The sequence below is a fragment of the Hemitrygon akajei genome, chromosome 7 (genome assembly GCF_048418815.1).
Source record: "Hemitrygon akajei chromosome 7, sHemAka1.3, whole genome shotgun sequence".
Taxonomy (NCBI): Eukaryota; Metazoa; Chordata; class Chondrichthyes; order Myliobatiformes; family Dasyatidae; genus Hemitrygon; species Hemitrygon akajei.
The window spans coordinates 184,866,165-184,888,490 of NC_133130.1; the positions used below are offsets into that span (position 1 = coordinate 184,866,165).

Here is a 22,326-nt window from a genome sequence, read left to right on the forward strand (position 1 = left end):
ACTTCCCATTTCCATAACCTACAGCTCTCTGAGATCTCATCCAACTTTGACCATTTAGGATTATCCTACCATCTGTGGAGACGATATTTCCATGACTTCAAATCCCAAGCCCTAGAAATACCCCATCCAAAGCTCCCCATTTCTCTGCCAACAAACAGCACAGCTTTCACCCAGTTTTATAATCACACATGGTTCTGCTTAGTTGACGCAGTGTCAGTTTTTGTTTAACTATATGGCTCTGGAACATTTTGGGAAGTTCGCTCAACAAAAGGTAATGGTTGCTTGGGGTTGGAGGACCATATCTTGTTTAATGTGCTACCAAAGAGTTCAGCATTTTGGGGGCAAGGAAGGAGAGAGATATTTTCCTCAAGCCTGGAAGTATGCACATTTAATCACTTGAACCACAGGAATCAAGAACTAGAGGGCCTAGGTTTAAGACACTATTTTAAAGGCAACATCTTCACGTATATGTTGGTGCATATATGGATCAAGCTGCTAGAGTTCAGGCAGATACAATAGTAGCATCTAAAAGACATTTGTACAGATACATGGATAGGAAATGTGGTGGGGCATGGTCAGATGTGGGAATGGGACTAGCTTAGATGGGCACCTTGGTTGCCATGAGCAAGTTGGGACTGCTGCCATGCTGTGTTATTCCATGACCCTATGATTGGAGGCCGTCTCATCCTTGTTGGTGATGAGCCCCACCAGTGGTGTCATCAGGGCCATCTAACAACGTGACTGCTCAGGTGATTGGCTTTTGTAGTGATGGGTGTAGCAGTGTGTTCTGCAATGGGCTCAGCACACGGGGTGGGGGGGGGGGTGAACCCCGTGTTGAGGATGATGGGAAGGGAAGAGGAGTTGTGCATCCTGACTATCTGAGGTCTGTTGGTTACAAAGTCCAACACCCAGCTGCACAGTGGTGCATTTGGACCGAGAAGTAGGAGTTTGTTCAACATCTGTGGGTCTGTAGTGTTGTATGCCGAACTGAAATCCAGAAGCAGCATTCTGACATAAGTGTCCTTGTTTTCTAGGTGTGTCAGGGCCAGGTCAGTGACAGATGTTATGGGATCTGTCGGAGAGCGGTTCTGTCGGTAAGCACACGAGCGTCCGATGTGGTAGGAATGGAGTTTGTGATATGAACCGTTATCAGCCGTTCAAATCATCAGTCAAATGATGTGGGGAAAGTTTATCAACAACGAATGTGGGAGCCCTGTAACATAATACATCCTGTTTTCATTGCTGGCTTTCATTTTTGAATAGACATTTGTATGAAATGCAAGCTACAGTTTGGAATGCAACGAGTTACATCTCTCAGGTTTTCTTTAATGTGCATTTTTCATGTACGGTGCTGAAATCAATTTTGTCACAAATAATGTTCCCCTTCAAAGCGCAATATCTGATCCAGCCATGGCTTTAGTGAGGATTTTAGTCCCCTGACTTCAAACTGTACATTGAAGAATTTCCGGGATACAAACAGAGCTGGAAGGAATATAATTCACGTACACCTACCTGTGCTGTAGGAATACGAGTGCGGGTAACATCCAATACCCTTCCATCTACGTTAGTCACTGGCTCGCTTACGCTCAAAGTGAATCCCTTCCGATTCCACCACACCTTCTCCTTATCTGTAACTAAATGGATGTGAGCTGTCGCTGGAGTGAGCTTGGTGTACCAGAGCGAGGCATGGCTATCCCGCTCACCCCGGCAGCCTGCTCTCCTGGGACTGACGACGGGACCGAGGAGCCCAGTGTTAACCCTTGCATGGGCAGTATTGTAAATTGTGGCAAAGCCAGATCTCGGGCAAGCTGGATGGGAGGGAGATCCCGCCTTAACCGAAAAGTCCGTGTTCAAGGCACATCCCTCTGGAGGAGACGGAACCCACAGCTCGTCGCGATGAATCTGATCGCCGTTGTGCGACAACTGTTCAGAAAGATCACACAGGCAGCGGCGAAGTGCAACACAAGATGTTGGGAATGTTGAGCAACGCACTAAAAGCTGGAAAAACTCAGCGAGTCAGGCAGCATCTATGGAGAAACTCCTGTGTTCTGGACCGGGGTGAGGTTTAAGTGCTGGGCAATGGTTGATGGCTAAGCGGTTTGTTTTCACAAAGAAACACGACAGATAAAACTAGAGGAGTCTATGCCATACTGGTAAATGACCAGACAACAAAGCATGCAAAAACTGCGATAAATGTTTCAACAGAGCATGCACAAATTGCAATAAAGATCCCAACAAAGCATGGAAAGATTGATTTCAAAATTCACCACTTTACGCAATTGTGCACACTGACGCAAGCAGCTACATATGTTTTGGTTTAAAAAAGAACAAATTAGCAAGTTTTTTTTCAGCTTTTTTTTTCCAATTCTGCATCCTGTCTCTGCCAGATGGACATTCAGTCAAATTGTTGCCACAGAAAAGATCAATAGGACTACCTTTAACAGGCGCCTCAAGTTACTGGGAAGATATTGCCAGCAGAAATGTTACTGGGATGGAAGCTTTTGAGAGACGGTTTATCTGACAAACACGGGAAAGGTCAGGTTGCCTTAAGAAGAAAGGTCCAACACACTTGCCTTGCACCTGCTGGAGATTCAAAGGGGAAACATGCCCAATATAAAATTCTGTGGGCTCCTGACAGGGTGGATCTGGAGAGGAATTTCTCTTGTGGGAAAAATCTAGATATAGCGAGCACCAAAAAATAAAGGGTCACCCACACCCAACAGGAATAAGGTGATTTTTTGTTCAGTGTCTTTGAATATTTCAGAGTCTTAATTAGCAGGTGGATTAAAGGGCACCATGGGTACGTGGCAATACAAAAATAAGGTTACAAACAAAGCCGCTGTGTTTTCTGTTGAATGCCTGAACAGACTCAAGGGGCTGAATGGACTACTACTACTCCTATTCTCAATGCACATTGTGTATGTTTGAACAATGCTGAAAGAAAGAGCAGTGCTTTAGTGTCTCCAGCACTGAGGCCCCAATTATTTGTCAGTTTGTTTGTGTGTAGTTTTTATTTGAGTCTATTGCATTTCTTTGAGCTTCTGTGTATGCCTGCAAGAAAATAAATCTCAGGGTCTCGGACAGGCTACATCAAGTGCCCAGCAGACATCAGATGGCAGAACCAGACCACCAATTCTGAGGAACAGATAGATGATGCTCCCATAGACCTCACGTAAAAGTGCTTCCTACCCACTGATTCCCAAAGACTACTGGCCCATGACATTGGGGATAAGCAGCACGGACATTGAGAAGTTCCTGAGTAAATGGCAGAGGGAGTGCACTGGACCCTGAACTACCCACCAGCCATCCTGTCAGGCACTTACTCCCCCATCAGCGGAAGAGTCTGCAGACCACACACACACACACACACACACACACACACACACACACACACACACACACACACACACACACACACACACACACACACACACACACACACACACACACACACACACACACACACACACACACACACACACACACACACACACACACACACACACACAGAGCCAGGAAGCACCTACAGAAAAAAGTACAGTCTATGTTTCAGGCTGAGACCCTTCGGCAGGACTGGAGAAAAAAAGCTGAGGAGTAGATTTAAAAGGTAGGGGGGAGGGGAGAGAGAAACACTTGGAGATAGGTGAAACTTGGTGGGGGCGGGTTGAAGTAAAGAGCTAGGAAGCTGAGAGTCTGCAGATTTCATTTCAATATCATCAGAAAATATAGGGTCAAAGTGGGTGCAGACCATCCTCGGATCCAAGGAAGATTTTATTGTTGAAAAATAATTTAAGCAGGAAAGTGTGGTATAAATATAAATTGTGCATTTAATAAAATATTGCCACAGACATGATGGGCTAAGCAGAGGTCCTTCAGTGCAGAATCCCACCAATGCAGATGCATTCATACACCCACATGCTCGCCTTCTATCACTGAGTCATATTTTCCCCACAACCACCACTAAAGCTTTGATGAGTCAGTAAAAGGTGCATTTGCAATTTATATTTTTCTTTCTGAGAAATATGAGGTTTAACTGATTATGCACATATCTAATCAGATAAATGTATGGCTAAAATTGGGCTCCGCAAGTGCATCAGGAGATCAAACCAGTATCTGGTGAAGAAATAAGATCTGGAGCAGAAACACTTCCTCCTACTCTGGGCTGCATTACTTAATATTAGCTAAAGGACTGCATACTGCCAAAGTGGCCAAGGAGCTGGAAGAATAAATATCACCTGAGCCTTGGAATTCTGATCACTGGCTGATATTGGAAAGATTGTTTGACTAAGATATTGAAATTAGTCCCAACTCTGATAAACAACCTATTGATAGCCCCTCCTGTTCACAGTTCAAATTGGCAGCAACGTCTCCTCCACGATATCCATCAGCATAGTGCACAACAAAGCTGTGTGTTTAGTCTTCTGCCCTATCGCACACTTAAGCACAGCTCCAACACCATATTTAAGTTTTCTGATGGCACCACTGTCGTAGGCCGAATCAAAGGTGGTCATGAATCAGCATATAGGAGGGAGACTGAAAATCCGGCTGAGTGGTGTCATAACAGCAACTTCTTACTCTATGTCAGCAAGGCCAAGGAGGTGATTATAGACTTCAGGAGAAAGAAACCAGAGGTCCATGAGCCAGTCCTCATTGGAAAATGAGAGGTGGAGAGGGCTAACAACTTTAAATTCTTAGATGTTATTATTTCGGAGAACCTGTCTTGAGCCCAGCATGTAAGTGTAATTACAAAGGAAGCACTTCCTTAGGATTTTGCAGAGATCTGACATGACATCTAGACTTGACAAACTTCTATAGATGCTTAGTGGTGAGTATAGTGACTGGTTGCATCACAACCTGGTATGGAAACACCAATGCCCTTGAACAGAAAAACCTACTAAACGTATTGGATATGGCCCAGTCCATCACGGGTAAAGGTCACCAACCATTGAGCACATCCACCTGAAATGCCTTTTCTGGAAAAATAACATCCATCATCAGGGACCCCCACCACCCAGGACATACTTTCTTCTCACTGCTGTCATCAGGAAGATACCAGGGCCACAGAAATCACCAGGTTCAGGAATAGTTACTCTTCCTCAACCATCAGGCTCTTGAACCAAAGGGGATACCTTCCTTCAACTTCACTTGTCCCATCATCGAATTGTTCCCACAACCAATGTTTATTCATCAAATATGTTGGCAAAGCACTAAATCCTTGTTTACTTATTTATTATTGTTATTATTTATTCTTTTTGTACTTGCACAATTTGTTGTCTTCTGTGCTCTAGTTGAATGTACTAGATGGGTGGTCTTTCATTGATTCTGTTATAGTCATTTTTCTATAGATTTGTTGTGTATGCCCACAAGAAAATGAATCTCAGTGTTGTATAGTATGAAGTATCTGTACTTTAGATAGATAGATAGATAGATAGATAGATACTTTATTCATCCCCATGGGGAAATTCAACTTTTTTCCAATGTCCCATACACTTGTTGTAGCAAAACTAATTACATACAATACTTAACTCAGTAAAGAATATGATATGCATCTAAATCACTATCTCAAAAAGCATTAATAATAGCTTTTAAAAAGTTCTTAAGTCCTGGCGGTAGAATTGTAAAGCCTAATGGCATTGGGGAGTATTGACCTCTTCATCCTGTCTGAGGAGCATTGCATCGATAGTAACCTGTCGCTGAAACTGCTTCTCTGTCTCTGGATGGTGCTATGTAGAGGATGTTCAGAGTTATCCATAATTGACCGTAGCCTACTCAGCGCCCTTCGCTCAGCTTTGACAACAAAATTTACTTTGAACTTTGTTTACACACAAGACAGGGTAGAAAATGGTGCCAATCAGGGTGATTTAGGACTTGGATTAAATAAGAACAGAAATTTGTGGAAATGCTCACGGTCAGTACCTCTAGTTGAACTCTGTCTTTTTGTGTGTTTCCCGAGCTGTCAGTCTGTGGTTTTGTGTTGTCATGTGCTCCTGTCCCCGCTCCTGCTCTACTCCGGCCCCCTGTATTACTGAGTACTCCGTCTCTCGTCTGTTTCTCATTATTACCTGTGTCTCATTGTGCTCCACCTATCATCTGCCTCTCTGTTTATTGCTCTGTGTATTTCAGTCCCGTGTTTTCACCTGTTTGTTGCCAGATTGTGCTATTGAGTTTTCCTGAGCCTTTCCAGCATTCGTATCTGTACGCCGTCTGAATATTGACTCTGCCTGTTTCCTGATTCTGGTTTTTTGATTTCCCTGGATGTTTTGATCTCTGCCTGAACTTTGACGCTGACTTTGTTTGTACCTCGGGATTTGTTACTCAATTAATATCAATGTGTGCACAGTACTGGGTCTGTGATTGGATCCCTGCTCCAGCGTCATGATAACTCACCATGTCAGGTAGCAGCTGTGGAGAGAAAAGCAGAATTAACATTTCAGGTTGATATCCTCTCATTGGGCCTGAAGAGCCATCGTCAAACTGAAATATTAAGTTTTTCTCCTCACTGATAATAGCTGACCTACTGCGTGTTTTCAGATTTCTTGTATGCTTAGTACAGACTTTCCTATTATACTTTCCATCCAATTCCATTACACATCAGAGTGAACTGTCAGGAGCTGCACATATTGGTGCCCAATCCAGTTCTGCTCTCTTTGTGTGCTGTGACCAAAGGTGAAGAATCTGAGAATTAGAGCTGGATGTGGAAGAGTGATGCAGTTATAAAATTCAAACACGATGAAATCTGCAAAGGCTGGAAATTCAAACAACACACACAAAATGCTGGTGGAACACAGCAGGCCAGGCAGCATCTATAGGGAGAAGTGCTGTCGACGTTTCGGGCTGAGACCCGATGAAGGGTCTAGGCCTGAAAAGTCGACAGCACTTCTCCCTATAGATGCTGCCTGGCCTACTGTGTTCCACCAGCATTTTGTGTGTGCAGTTATAAAATTAAGCATTTTGAGAAGGGACACAAGATGAATGATCATTTATCCAGATAGAAGATCAAATATATTGCAGATAACAATAATTCTTCTGGTGTTGAATGCCATATTAAATCATCAATCATTGTTTTGGACAGTATTAAAGTGTGGCACCATCTTCCTCAGTAAATTACATGGAAATCCCAAGTTGATGATAGACTGGTTTCTTCTAAAATTAGACTAGTGGTGCAATGGACAGAATGTCTTCACTGATTTACTGTCCTTTAAATCATACATTTAATTACAGAATCATTTATTTTAAATGTTCAGGTTTAGCCTTACATGACTCATGGTCTGTCAAACCACTTTTTACTTTTTAAGAATTGCTCCACCATTAGCCCACTAAGATTCACACTTAATTTTAAGGGCTTTTGAGACACATCTGTCCAAGACCAGAACACAGCACTCCCACTGCATGCATAATAGGCAAGGCTCTGCTAATACTTATACAGGATAAAGGGATTATTCTTCAGTGTGTAATGGAGGTCTATGCGTGAGGGAAGCACTAGATCTGGGCATAGGTTAAAATGTTAGCACAACATTGTGGGCTGAAGGGTCTGTACTATGAAATCTATCTTCACCTGTGGATCCAGGCACTTTCCCTTGTTCCTTCCCCTCTGCATTTCACTGATCCTAATCCTACATGTTTTCCTCTGAACCCTCCTCTCCTGCTGTCTAAGTTGCATGCTTTCTCCTTCGTCCTCTCAACAGTTGTTAACGTACTTCACAGCATCTCCTCTTCTTTGGCGTTCAAACACTGAAATTTGTTGCTTGCACTTACCTCCTCTGCTGTCTTGGGCTTCAGGATTTGTATGCGTGTGGTTTGTGCCAGCCCATTGCTGTTTCGTGACACACTCACAGCTTAGACACAGCCCAGATGATCCATATCAGCGTTTGGTAACCAGAGACATTTTTCTACAACTCTATTTCTGCTGTACCTTTTCATCCAGCTTTCCTTCACTTACTTACCCATGACATTTGTCCAACTGCTGCTAGTAATAGTGAGATTCACATCTTAACCACTTTCTGGGAAAAATATTTGAACTTTTTTGGGTTTGTTTTATATTTATGGATGATCAAGTGGGTACATATTTGAGATATTAAAACTTAGAATCATACACCAATAGGCTTAATGACAGCTTCTATTCCACTGTTGTAAGACTCTTGAGTTGACCTCTTGCTGTTAAAGATGAACACTTGACCTCACAATCTACCTTATAACCATATAACCATATAACCATATAACAATCACAGCACGGAAACAGGCCATTCCGGCCCTCCTAGTCCGTGCCGAACTCTTAATCTCACCTAGTCCCACCTACCCGCACTCAGCCCATAACCCTCCACTCCTTTCCTATCCATATACCTATCCAATTTTACCTTAAATGACACAACTGATCTGGCCTCTACTACTTCTACAGGAAGCTCATTCCACACAGCTATCACTCTCTGAGTAAAGAAATACCCCCTCGTGTTTCCCTTAAACTTTTGCCCCCTAACTCTCAAATCATGTCCTCTCGTTTGAATCTCCCCTACTCTCAATGGAAACAGCCTATTCACGTCAACTCTATCTATCCCTCTCAACATTTTAAATACCTCGATCAAATCCCCCCTCAACCTTCTACGCTCCAATGAATAGAGACCTAACTTGTTCAACCTTTCTCTGTAACTTAAGTGCTGAAACCCTGGTAACATCCTAGTAAATCGTCTCTGCACTCTCTCTAATTTATTGATATCTTTCCTATAATTCGGTGACCAGAACTGTACACAATATTCCAAATTTGGCCTTACCAATGCCTTGTACAATTTTAACATTACATCCCAACTTCTGTACTCAATGCTCTGATTTATAAAGGCCAGCGTTCCAAAAGCCTTCTTCACCACCCTATCTACATGAGACTCCACCTTCAGGGAACTATGCACTGTTATTCCTAGATCTCTCTGTTCCACTGCATTCCTCAATGCCCTACCATTTACCCTGTATGTTCTATTTGGATTATTCCTGCCAAAATGTAGAACCTCACACTTCTCAGCATTAAACTCCATCTGCCAACGTTCAGCCCATTCTTCTAACCGGCATAAATCTCCCTGCAAGCTTTGAAAACCCACCTCATTATCCACAACACCTCCTACCTTAGTATCATCAGCATACTTACTAATCCAATTTACCACCCCATCATCCAGATCATTTATGTATATTACAAACAACATTGGGCCCAAAACAGATCCCTGAGGCACCCCGCTAGTCACCGGCCTCCATCCCGATAAACAATTATCCACCACTACTCTCTGGCATCTCCCATCTAGCCACTGTTGAATCCATTTTATTACTCCAGCACTAATACCTAACGACTGAACCTTCTTAACTAACCTTCCATGTGGAACTTTGTCAAAGGCCTTGCTGAAGTCCATATAGACTACATCCACTGCCTTACCCTCGTCAACATTCCTCGTAACTACTTCAAAAAATTCAATAAGGTTTGTCAAACATGACCTTCCACGCACAAATCCATGCTGGCTACTCCTAATCAGATCCTGTCTATCCAGATAATTATAAATACTATCTCTAAGAATACTTTCCATTAATTTACCCACCACTGATGTCAAACTGACAGGTCTATAATTGCCAGGCTTACTTCTAGAACCCTTTTTAAACAATGGAACCACATGAGCAATACGCCAATCCTCCGGCACAATCCCTGTTTCTAATGACATCTGAAAGATCTCCGTCAGAGCTCCTGCTATCTCTACACAAACTTCCCTCAAGGTCCTGGGGAATATCCGGTCAGGACCCGGAGATTTATCCACTTTTAAATTTCTTAAAAGCGCCAGTACTTCCACCTCTTTAATTGTCATAGGTTCCATAACTTCCTTACTTGTTTCCCACACCTTACACCATTCGATATCCTTCTCCTTAGTGAATACCGAAGAGAAGAAATCGTTCAAAATCTCTCCCATCTCCCTCGGCTCCACACATAGCTGACCACCCTGATTCTCTAAGGGACCAATTTTATCCCTCACTATCCTCTTGCTTTTAATATAACTGTAGAAGCCTTTCGGATTTACTTCCACCTTATTTGCCAAACCAAACTCGTAACTTCTTTTAGCTTTTCTAATCTCTTTCTTAAGTTTCCTTTTACATTCTTTATATTCCTCGAGCAATTCCTTTACTCCATGCTGCCTATATCTATTGTAGACATCCCTCTTTTTTCGAACCAAGTTTCTAATATCCCTTGAAAACCATGGCGCTTTCAAACCTTTAATCTTTCCTTTCAACCGAACAGGAACATAAAGATTCTGTACCCTCATAATTTCACCCTTAAATGACCTCCATTTCTCTATTACATCCTTCCCATAAAACAACTTGACCCATTCCACTCTCTCTAAATCCCTGCGCATCTCCTCAAAGTTAGCCTTTCTCCAATCAAAAATCTCAACTCTAGGTCCAGTCCTGTCCTTCTCCATAATTATATTGAAGCTAATGCTATTGTGATCACTGGACCCGAAGTGCTCCCCAACACATACATCTGTCAGCTGACCTATCGCATTCCCTAACAGGAGATCCAACACTGCCCCATCTCTAGTCGGTACTTCTATGTATTGTTGCAAAAAGCTATCCTGCACACATTTCACAAACTCTAAACCATCCAGCCCTTTTACAGAATGAGCTTCCCAATCTATGTGTGGAAAATTAAAATCTCCCACAATCACCACCTTGTGTTTACTACAAATATCTGCTATCTCCTTACACATTTGCTCTTCCAACTCACGCTCCCCATTAGGTGGCCTATAATACACTCCTATCAGTGTTACTACACCTTTCCCATTCCTCAATTCCACCCAAATAGCCTCCCTAGAGGAGCTCTGTAATCTATCCTTCCAAAGCACCGCCATAAGATTTTCTCGGACAAGCAATGCAACACCTCCTCCTCTGGCCCCTCCTACTCTATCACACCTGAAGCAACTAAATCCAGGAATATTTAGTTGCCAATCACACCCTTCCTGCAACCATGTTTCACTAATAGCTACAACATCATAATTCCATGTATCAATCCACACTTTAAGCTCATCCACCTTTCTTACAATGCTCCTAGCATTAAAATAGATACATTTAAGATACTCTCCACCTCCTCCTCTCTTTTCATCATGGCTTATCATGGCTGTTCTACCTCATTGCCTATCTATGCTGTAAATGTAACACTGTGTTCTGCATTCTGGAATCACTTTTCCCTTGCCCTACCTCAAAATACCTTTGGAATGACCTTTATGGATGGTTTGCATGACAAGATTTTCACTGCATCTAGGTACGAACGACTATAATAAACCAATACCGATAATCTGCCCTATTGAGTTGCAGGGCAGTTCAATAACCTCACAGCCTGAGTAAGCATCCACAGCTTGAATTTTCCTTGGTCTTGCTGGTGTTCTGTTTTGTGGGTACTCTCCCTCCCCTTGCTTTCAAAGTGAACAGAAAAGAGTTGGCTTATCATTGCTCTGTTGAGCAGCGTGGTCAATAAAATGCAAACATGAGGAAATCTGCAGATGCTGGAAATTCAAGCAACACACACTTGATTTGATAGGAAGAAGTACAGACGCCGTTTCAGGCCGAGACCCTTCGTCAGGACTAACTGAAAGAAGAGATAGTAAGAGATTTGAGAGGGGGAGGGGGAGATCCGAAATGGTAGGAAAAGACAGGAGGGGGAGGGATAAAGCTAAGAGCTGGAAAGTTGATTGGCAAAAGGGACACACAGCTGGAGAAGGGAGAGGATCATGGGATGGGAGGGAAGGGATGTGGGGGACGAATGGACAGGGGAATCGTGTAGGGAGCAATCCCTGCAAAAAGCAGAAAGAGGGGGGAGAGAAAGATGCGCTTGGTGGTGGGATCCCGTCGGAGGTGGTGGAAGTTTTGGAGAATTATATGTTGGACCCGGAGGCTGGTGGGGTGGTAGGTGAGGACAAGGGGAATCAGATCTCCCAGTGGCCACACATTTTAATTCCACGTTCCAATCCCATTCTCATTCCCATTCTGATATGTCTATCCATGGCCTCCTTTACTGTCAAGATGAAGCCACACTCAGGTTGGAGGAACAACACCTTATATTCCGTCTGGGTAGGCTCCAACCTGATGGCATGAACATTGACTTCTCTAACTTCTGTTAATGCCCCTCCTCCCCTTCTTACCCCATCCCTTATTTATTAATCCCCCCCTTTTTTCTCTCTCTGTCCCTCCCACAATCACTCCTTGCCTATTCTCCATCTCTCTCTGGTGCTCCCTTCCCCTTTTCTTTCTCCCTAGGCCTCCTGTCCCATGATCCTCTCCCTTCTCCAGCTCTGTATCCCTTTTGCCCATCAACTTTCCAACTTAGCTTCATCCCTCCTCCTCCTGTCTTCTCCTATCATTTTGATCACCCCTTCCCCCCCCACTTTCAAATCTCTTACTATCTCTTTGTCCTGACGAAGGGTCTTGGCCCGAAATGTCGACTGTACTTCTTCCTGCAGATGCTGCCTGGCCTGCTGCGTTCCACCAGCATTTTGGGTGGTCAGAGAAATATTTAGCTGCAAGACCTCGTGAAACTTAACCATGATCTTTTCTCAGAAGTGTTAGGAAATTCCACAGGAATGTAGTCCGCAGCTGGAACAAATTGATATGGACTTCTGATCAGTGCAAACATATCCCGCTTTTGTACAGAATGTTGAAGGCACAGACTCAGTGATTCAGGAACAGCTTCTTCTCCTCTGCCATTGATTTCTGAATGGACATTGAACCCATAAACACCACCTCACTATCTGGTTATTTCTATTTTTGCACTACTTATTTAATTTAATTATTTGATATGTAGATGCTTACTGCAATTCATAGATTTTTCCTATTAGTATTGTTGTATTGTACTGCTGCCACAAAGGTAACAAATTTCACGATGTAAGCTGGTGATATAAAGCCTGCTTCTGGTTCTGATTCTGATCTTTTCAACTCCCCAGTTAGGAATGGCTGCCTATTGTAGTCTGGATGCTCCCATTAACTGCAAACGCTGGCTCATCTCTGTTCAGTGACATTACTGGGAGAACAAAATGATCAGCAGGACGCTGAGAATCTCAATCCCTGGGTTTGTCCTCAACACCGCAGGGAGGAACTGCAGCCACTACCGCTGACTCACAAGTGAGAATGCCATCATCATGGCAACCATATCTTCCCCAGATCCACAGATGAAGCTTGTTGTTGATGCAGAAAAGAGTACTGTTATCCCAGGGGGTTGGCAACTACAGCGGTTCAAGGAAAATATCCTCCACTTTTAACCATACACTGCGTGTGATACTTGCTGTTGTTATTTTTGCAGTGACTTCCATTTTTGGAGGTGCAAGATACTGCAGATGTTGGAATCTGGAGCGAAAAAAAACCCAAACTGCTGGGAAACTTGGATGCTTGAACAGAATCTGTGGAAGGAAATGAACAGTCAACAGTTCAGGCTGAGACCTTCATCTGCACTGAAAGAGATTTGCACCGTTGCTAGGCCACTTCCCCCTCTGTATGGGGGGGGGGGACTTCAGGGCATCAGTGTTCTATCATTCATTCTAAGGGGTTTGTGTTTCGTGGATGTCTGTGAAAAGTGTAAGTTTCAGGTTGTATACTGTATGCACAATCTGATATTAAATAAACCTTTGAACTTTTTGAAGCTCTACCATACTGATATTAGCCTGGTTAATATGTCTCTCACCATCTACTCCCCCAACAGACTGGATACCCATTCTGCTACTCTAATCTTGTTAACCCTCAGTGGTGTTTCTTTCCCTTCTAATCTTTGAATATTAGAGCGGACTCACGATAAAAGAACAACGGCAAAGAGCAAGCAAGCAGCACACAGAATATCAAAGTAGGTGTGTTCAGCTCAGTTCCGTTCAGTGCAGTTCTGCTAACCCACTGCAGGCTACAGGGCCATTCTTTGCCAAAGTGCCCCCATCTGCATCAATTGCCGTGGTCAATCTGCTCAAAAACAGCAAAAAGAAAAGGGCAACCAGAACCCAATCACCCAGGTCCTGGTACTGCCTGTCTGCAGTGTGGATGCTCTCCCTATGACTGTGTGGGCTTCTTCCAGATGCTCAGATTCTTCACTTGTCTTGATAGCATGCTGATTGGCAGGTAAACTGCTCCTGGTGTGTAGGTGAGTGGTAGAATCTGGGGAGGATTGATGGGAATGCGAAGAGGCTGAAAAATGGGATGAATGTAGGGATTTTGTAAATGGGTGCTTCATGGTTGATGCAGACTTGTTAGGACAAAGACTGCTTTCATGCTGTGTGACTATCTTCTTGAAGCTTTACTGACTATGAGAAATGATGCTTCACCCTTGTCTTGTCTCCTGTCCAAGACTGACTGAGTATTCTATGGATGGGGCGTCAGCAACTGAGACCTACTCACTGCTGAGGTATCTCCCCTACATCTCAAGGATTTGCTAACCCAGGACGAATGGAAGGGCACGTGGAGAGTGTGATGGGCAAGACATGGTGGTGTGGCAAAGTAAGGACAACTCAGGCCAGTATATAAAAAAAACACAAGTAGAATTTATTTAAATGCTAAGTAGGAATAGATTCAATAAATCAGAGGGCAATTGCAACAATGAATCATCACAACTGAATTACTCTATGCTCTCATATCACACCAAATTTGTTATGTGATAACTTATTTCATTAATTCTCAAATGTCTTTAGACCGAAATTCTGAAGACTTGCATGGGATAATACCATGTTGCACATAGGATTTAATGTGACTACTTTTTGATGGAAGCGTTACCCACAGGCACACTCATTGTACACCAACACAGGCATTCTTTACCTTCCAACTGTCCCAGGATCATGGAACAGTATTGCCCATAATGTCGCCATTCAGCCCATCATGCCAGTATTGTATTTTCAAATTGTAGTACAGTCTGACTGCTCCTCCCTTTCCATTTGAGTGTCTCTGATTTTATTATTTCAAGTATTTATCCCATTTTATTTTGACAGCTGCCACTGAATCCACATCCTTTTCCAGGAAAAGCATTCCAAGTGGTAACAAAAATACAAATACAAAGAAGATGCTGCTACTCATCCCTAAATTCATGCCTCTAGCCATCAACCCCAGGAAACATCCTCTATCAAGTCATAATTTCATTATTATATTCAATAACTAGGAAAGAAGCTTACTTGAGACAATAACCAAAGTATTTCCCTATGTTTGATATGAAAAGTATTTGAACAAAGCAACAGGGACTTTCATGGCACGAACATTGATTTCTCAAACTTCCACTAATACCCCCCCCCCCCAGCCCTTCTCCATTTCCCATCCCCTTTTCCCTTTCTCACCTTATCTCCTTGCCTACGTATCACCTCCCTCTGGTGCTCCATCCCCTCCCTTTTTCTCTCTTCCATGGACTTCTGTCTCTTTCACCAATCAACTTCCCAGCTCTTTACTTCATCCCTCCCTCTCCAGGTTTCACCTATCACCTGGTGGTACCCTCTCAACTCCCTTCACCTTTTAAATCTACTCCTCAGCTTATTTTCTCCAGTCTTGCTGAAGGGTCTCGGCCCGAATCACCGACTGTACTTTTTTCCATAGATGCTGCCTGGCCTGCTGAGTTTCTCCAGCATTTTGTGTGTGTTGCTTGGACTTCCAGCAACTGCAGATTTTCTCTTGTTTGTGACCATACTTGCTTTTCTGTTTTCTTGGGTTAAGGTCTCTGTTGGAGAGTCCCAGCCTGTGAAGTAATTGACAGATGTGACAGGAACAGTGAAAATATTCTGTGTGAAGAAGAACTCAGGTTAACACAATATGACAATCTATTAAAGGCAAATCAGAGCTCCTGATTTCACCGGCTTCCCCTTGGGTTTTAGTCATCATTTCAAATGCTGTATTTTCATATTACTCTTTTTCCCACTTCTGTGAAGATTAGATTAAACATTTAGTTCAGGCTTTTCTTAACTAATGCTCCAAGGTAAATTAATTATTACATTTTTTGGCAAGAATGCCCAATATTTTGTATCATGGGCAGGATAAGCATGACATTATTCTTCTGACACATTTCCACTTGGCACCTTGAGGGGAAGTGGAGGAAGGGATGGGTACAGATGGCCAACTTGTCCTGTGCTCATTTCGCAAATTCATTTTTATGGCCGTTCATTTTTTGGGATGGAAGCATCCCCTGCAAGCCCACCATTTACTGCCCATCAACAACCGTCTGTAGTGAGCTGCCTGTTTGGACTTCAGCAGACCTGGTGAAGGTGCTCCCACAGTTTTACATGGTGGGGATCCTACAACTTTGAATACTTCAGGGAAACATTATCTGATCAATTCGCCAGAGAAACACATGCGGAGGAATATTTGATAAGGAAGAAGGAGGGAAACAGTTCCCTTTAGCAGATTGTTCAAAGAGCGGGGCTGAGATTTAAAATTCTTTGCAGATGTGAGAAAAGGAGAGACTTGATGTGGAATTAACTGCTTACTGGTGGTAATAAAATGAAGCAGGGCATCAGAGGGGAACAGAATACTTGCTTGGCTATGAGTCATACGGTCATACATATGGTACAGAGAACAGGCCCTTCTGCCCATCGAGCATGTACTGACTCTTAACCATCCATTCACACTAACCCTACAATAATCCCATTTTTTTATTCTCCCAACATTCTCATCACCTTTCCCCAGATTCTACTGCTCAACTACAGACTAGGAGCAATTTATAGTGGCCAATTAACCTACTGTCCAGTACACCGTAAGACGTGGGAGAGAGCTAGAGACCCAGAGGAAACTCACAGGAAGAATGGACACACTCTGCACTGCTGCTGTAAAATATCAAATTTCACATCATCTGCATATATATAGCTGGGCTGCCTGAGGTTTTGCAGAGTACTGTAGTAACTTTATGTATTGCACTGTACAGCTGCTTCATAGAAGAAATAAATTTCATGACATACGTGAGTGATGATAAACTTGATTCTGATATGGATCACTATTGTGGACTGAGAGTGGGAAGGGAGCAGGGAGAGGGGAATCATGGTTGGGAAAATGGGAAAAGAGATTTGAAGGAGAGGGAAGTACCAGGGAGATCCAGGCCTGGGTGCATCTGCATGCACACCACTCCCCCTGACCCTGGCCCTCCTTCTCTGCCACCTGCCCCACAACCCTTCTGCAGTGCTTCACCCTCACCATTCCCAACATCCTTTGCTCCTGCCAGATTTACAAACTCGCTCTGTGCTCCATGTTGACAAATATGGTACCGTGCAAAAGTCTTAACCACCCTAGCTATATATATATATATGCCTAAGACTTTCGCACAGTACTGTATGAGTAGGTAGGTCAATTGGCTACTGTATATTGCCCCCAGTCTGTAGGTGTGTGGTAGAATCTGGGGGGAGTGCCCTGGATAATATATATGCCTATGACTTTTGCACAGTACTGTAAGTCAGAGTTAATATATCTGATTCTGATCTCAATGCCGCATAGAGGTCAGGACTGAGCTCAGGACACAGGCACTATGAGGGAATGGCTCTACTAGCTGTGCCACTGTTGCCATCCTTGGACAGAACAAATCTGGGAGGAAGAGCAGAGGAATGGGAGGGATGGCATTCTTCTATCAGGATCCAACTTCAACTCGATGGGCTGAATGGTTTCCGTTTCTTTCTGATTAAGGTGGAAGTCCAAAATTTTAGACAATAGACAATAGACAGTAGGTGCAGGAGTAGGCCATTCAACCCTTCTAGCCAGCACCGCCATTCACTGTGATCATGGCCGATCATACACAATCAGTACCCCGTTCCTGCCCTCTCCCCATATCCCTTGACCTCACTATCTATAAGAGCTCTATCTAACTCTCTTGAATGCATCCAGAGACTTGGCCTCCACTGCCTTCTGGGGCAGAGCATTCCACATATCCACCACTTTCTGGGTGAAAAAGTTTTTCCGCATCTCTGTTCTAAATGGCCTTCCCCTTATTCTTAAACTGTGGCCTCTAGTTCTGGACTCACCCATCAGAGGGAACATGCTTCCTGCCTCCAGTGCCGCCAATCCCTTAATAATCTTATATGTTTCAATCAGATCCCCTCTCATCCTTCTAAATTCCAGTATATATTTTGGTCGAAGAGATGGGGTTGAGGGGGCATCTTAGAGGGTAAGAGAGATTTGAAGAAGCAGAGCTGTTTAGGAAGAATGGGGTCTAGGGAATTGTACATATAAATAGCCATACAAATTTACCCAAATATACAGGGCCATTTCACTTTGTCAGATTAACAGTTTGTCATCCATAATGTCTCAATCATTGAATATTCTTCTAAACTTTCACCACAAGGGTAGTCATCATCTAAAATCATTTTCTTCTACCTATTCATCTCATCTTCAAAGTTCAAAGTCAGTTCATTTCCGAAGTATATATGTCACCACACACTACCCAGAGATTTATTTTAGAACATAAAACACAGAACATAGCACATAGAACAGTACAGCACAGTACAGGCCCTTCAGCCCACAATGTTGTGCCGATCCATAAACCCTGCCTCCCATATAACCCTCCACCTTAAATTCCTCCGTATACCTGTCTAGTAGTCTCTTAAATTTCACTAGTGTATCGGCCCCCACCACTGACTCAGGCAGTGCATTCCACACACCAACCACCCTCTGAGTAAAAATCCTTCCTCTAACAGCCCCCTTGAACTTCCCACCCCTTACCTTAAAGCCATGTCTTCTTGTATTGAGCGGTGGTGCCCTGGGGAAGAGGTGCTGGCTGTCCACTCTATCTATTTCTCTTAATATCTTGTATACCTCTATCATGTCTCCTCTCATCCTCCTTCTCTCCAAAGAGTAAAGCCCTAGCTCCCTTAATCTCTGATTATAATGCATACTCTCTGAACCAGGCAGCATCCTGGTAAATCTCCTCTGTACCCTTTCCAATGCTTCCACATCCTTCCTATACTGAGGCGAACAGAACTGGACACAGTACTCCACGTGTGGCCTAACCAGAATTTTATAGAGCTGCACCATTACCTCACGACTCTTAAACGCTATCCCTCGACTTATGAAAGCTAACACCCCATAAGCTTTCTTAACTACCCTAACTGCCTGTGAGGCAACTTTCAGGGATCTGTGGATATGTACCTCCAGATCCCTCTGCTCCTCCACACTACCAAGTATCCTGCCATTTACTTTGTACTCTGCCTTGGAGTTTTTCCTTCCAAAGTGTACCACCTCACACTTCTCCAGGTTGAACTCCATCTGCCACTTCTCAGCCCACTTCTGCATTCTATCAATGTCTCTCTGCAATCTTCGGCAATCCTTAATACTATCTACAACACTACCAACCTCTGTGTCGTCTGCAAACTTGCCAACCCACCCTTCTACCCCCACATCCAGGTCATTAATAAAAATCACGAAAAGTAGAGGTCCCAGAACCGATCCTTGTGGGACACTACTAGTCACAACCCTCCAATCTTAATGTACTCTCTCCACCATGACCCTCTGTTTTCTGCGGGCAAGCCAATTCTGAATCTACCTGGCCAAACTTCCCTGGATCCCATGCCTTCTGACTTTCTGAATAAGCCGATTGTGTGGAACCTTGTCAAATGCCTTACTAAAATCCACATAGATCACATCCACTACACTACCCTCATCTATATGCCTGGTCACCTCCTCAAAGAACTCTATCAGGCTTGTTAGGCATGATTTGCCCTTCACAAAGCCATGCTGACTGTCCCTGATCAGACCATGATTCTCTAAATGCCCATAGATACTATCTCTGAGAATCTTTTCCAACAGCTTTCCCACCACAGATGTAAGGCTTACTGGTCTATAATTACCTGGACTATCCCTACTACCTTTTTTGAACAAGGGAACTACATTCAGATCCCTCCAATCCTCTGGTACCATTCCCGTGGACAACGAGGACATAAAGATCTTAGCCAGAGGCTCAGCAATCTCTTCCCTCACCTCATGGAGCAGCCTGGGGAATATTCCATCAGGCCCCGGAGACTTATCAGTCCTAATGTATTTTGAAAATTTCAACACCTCCTCCCCCTTAATATCAACATGCTCCAGAATTTCAACCTCACTCATATTGTTCTCACCGTCATCAAGTGCCCTCTCATTGGTGAATACCGAAGAGAAGTTTTCATTGAGGACCTCGCTTACTTCCACAGCCTCCAGGCACATCTTCCCACTTTATCTCTAATCGGTCCTATCTTCACTCCTGTCATCCTTTTGTTCTTCACATAATTGAAGAACGCCTTGGGGTTTTCCTTTATCCTACTCGCTAAGGCCTTCTCATGCTCCCTTTTTGCTCTCCTCAGCCACTTCTTAAGCTCTTTTCTTGCTATCCTATATTCTTCAATAGCCCCATCTGATCCTTGCTTCCTAAACCTCACGTACGCTGCCTTCGTCCACTTGACTAGATTTTCCACCTCACTTGTCACCCATGGTTCCTTCACCCTACCATTCTTCATCTTCCTTGCTGGGACAAATTTATCCCTAACACCCTGCAAGAGATCCCTAAACATCGACCACATGTCCATAGAATACTTCCCTGCAAAAACATCATCCCAATTCACGCCTGCAAGTTCTAGCCTTATAGCCTCATAATTTGCCTTCTCTAATTAAAAATTTTCCTGTCCTCTCTGATTCTATCCTTTTCCATGATAATACTAAAGGCCAGGGAGCGGTGGTCACTGTTATCCAGATCTGAGAGATCTGTGACCTGACCCGGTTCGTTACCTAATACTAGATCTAACAAACTCTGCCCCATCTAAACCATTGGAACTAATCAGGTGCCAATCAAAATTAGGGTAGTTAAAGTCACCCATGATAACAACCCTGTTATTTTTGCACCTTTCCAAAATCTGCCTCCCAATCTGCTCCTCGGTATCTCTGCTGCTACCAGGGGGCCTATAGAATACTCCCAATGGAGTAACTGCTCCCTTCCTGTTCCTGACTTCTACCCATACTGACTCAAAAGAGGGTCCTGCTACATTGTCCACCCTTTCTGTAACTATAATAGTATCCCTGACCAGTAATGCCCTTCCCCCCATCCCTTTTAAAACACTGAATCCAGGAATATTGAGAATCCATTTCTGCCCTGGTGCCAGCCAAGTCTCTGTAATGGCCACTACATCATAATTCCATGTATGTATCCAAGCTCTCAGTTCATCACCTTTGTTCCTGATGCTTCTTGCATTGAAGTACACACACTTTAGACCATAAAATAAAGGAGTAGAATTAGGCCATTTGGCCCATCGAGTCTGCTCAACCATTTCATCATGGCTGATCCATTTCCCCTCTCAGCCCCAATCCCCTGTGTTCTCTCCTCTCCCCCCTCCTGTATCCCTTCATGTCCTGACCACTCACGAATCTATCAACTTCTGCTTTAAACATACATAAAGACCGTCTTCCACAGCTGCCTGTGGCAATGAATTCCACACATTCACCACCCTCTGGCTAAAGAAATTCCTCCTCATCTCCATTCTAAAAGGAAGGAGATTTAGCCCTTTAGCCCAGATTAGCCCTTAGCTAACTTTAGCCCTTCTACCTGTAAAGGGGGTTTCTTCTTTTTTCTTTGTTACTGTGTATGTAATCAAAATGGCTTCTTTGTTTTGTTAAAAGCAGGAATGCTTCTTTGTTGCGAGAGAGTGCTGGAAGCTTGTTTGGGTTAAAATTTACTGATAACAAGAATTGTATTCCTTTGTAAACCAATTGGGATTAATGTTGTTCTTTCTTCTGAGTCTGTAAGCTATTGTTGGCGGGCTTTTGGGGAGATCGGCGCGAGGGGTCGAGAGAGAGAGAGGACGCAATGCTGTAAACTGGGCGAGGAACGGACCCCAAGCGGGGGTCCAAGGCCAGGAGGTACCTCGAGGAGAGGAAATGAAGCTAGATGTGCTTGGTTGATCACTTCGGGTGGTCCTAAGCTGCGAGTCGAGGAGTTTGGAGGGGATCGAATGGTGGCCAGAAGACTTCAGTAATTGAGCTCCAACGGTTGTGCATGAAGTGGTTTGGACTTTGATAAGTTTGGCGCCTTTTCTTTATTGTTTTTCCTTCATATATACTGTATCGTTATTAATCACTTAGTTATAGTAACCTTTATAAATTGTACTCATTTAATCGCATATGGTGTACTGTCTGTTTTTGGGCGAGGCAGGGACATCACACAGCATCCACACCATCTGATTACCCAGTTTGGCGGGGCCGAAGGCTGCTCCCCCTAGACGAGAACGAGCTGAGCAAGCCTGAGGCGACCCAGGGGGTTACATACCTTACTACCTTTACACCTTTTATTCTGTTTCTCTTTCCTCAAATTCTCTTGCTATATAGATACAAAGAAACACAATAAATCAACGAAAAACTATACACAAA

General features: G+C 43.6%; 1 protein-coding gene across 3 annotated transcripts in view; it reads right to left on the reverse strand.

The window, feature by feature from the left end:
• usp20 (ubiquitin specific peptidase 20) overlaps positions 1-22,326 on the reverse strand; it is a 181,985-nt gene that overhangs the window by 14,946 nt on the left and 144,713 nt on the right. For 2 of the 3 annotated variants that reach the window (XR_012099763.1, XR_012099760.1), the window contains one exon: positions 14,571-15,700. The exons of the other annotated variant lie outside the window; for it this stretch is intronic. The gene's annotated coding sequence lies outside the window, so the exon portion shown is untranslated. Of the gene's footprint in view, positions 1-14,570; positions 15,701-22,326 lie in introns of those variants that run through there. 3 annotated transcript variants of the gene reach the window in all.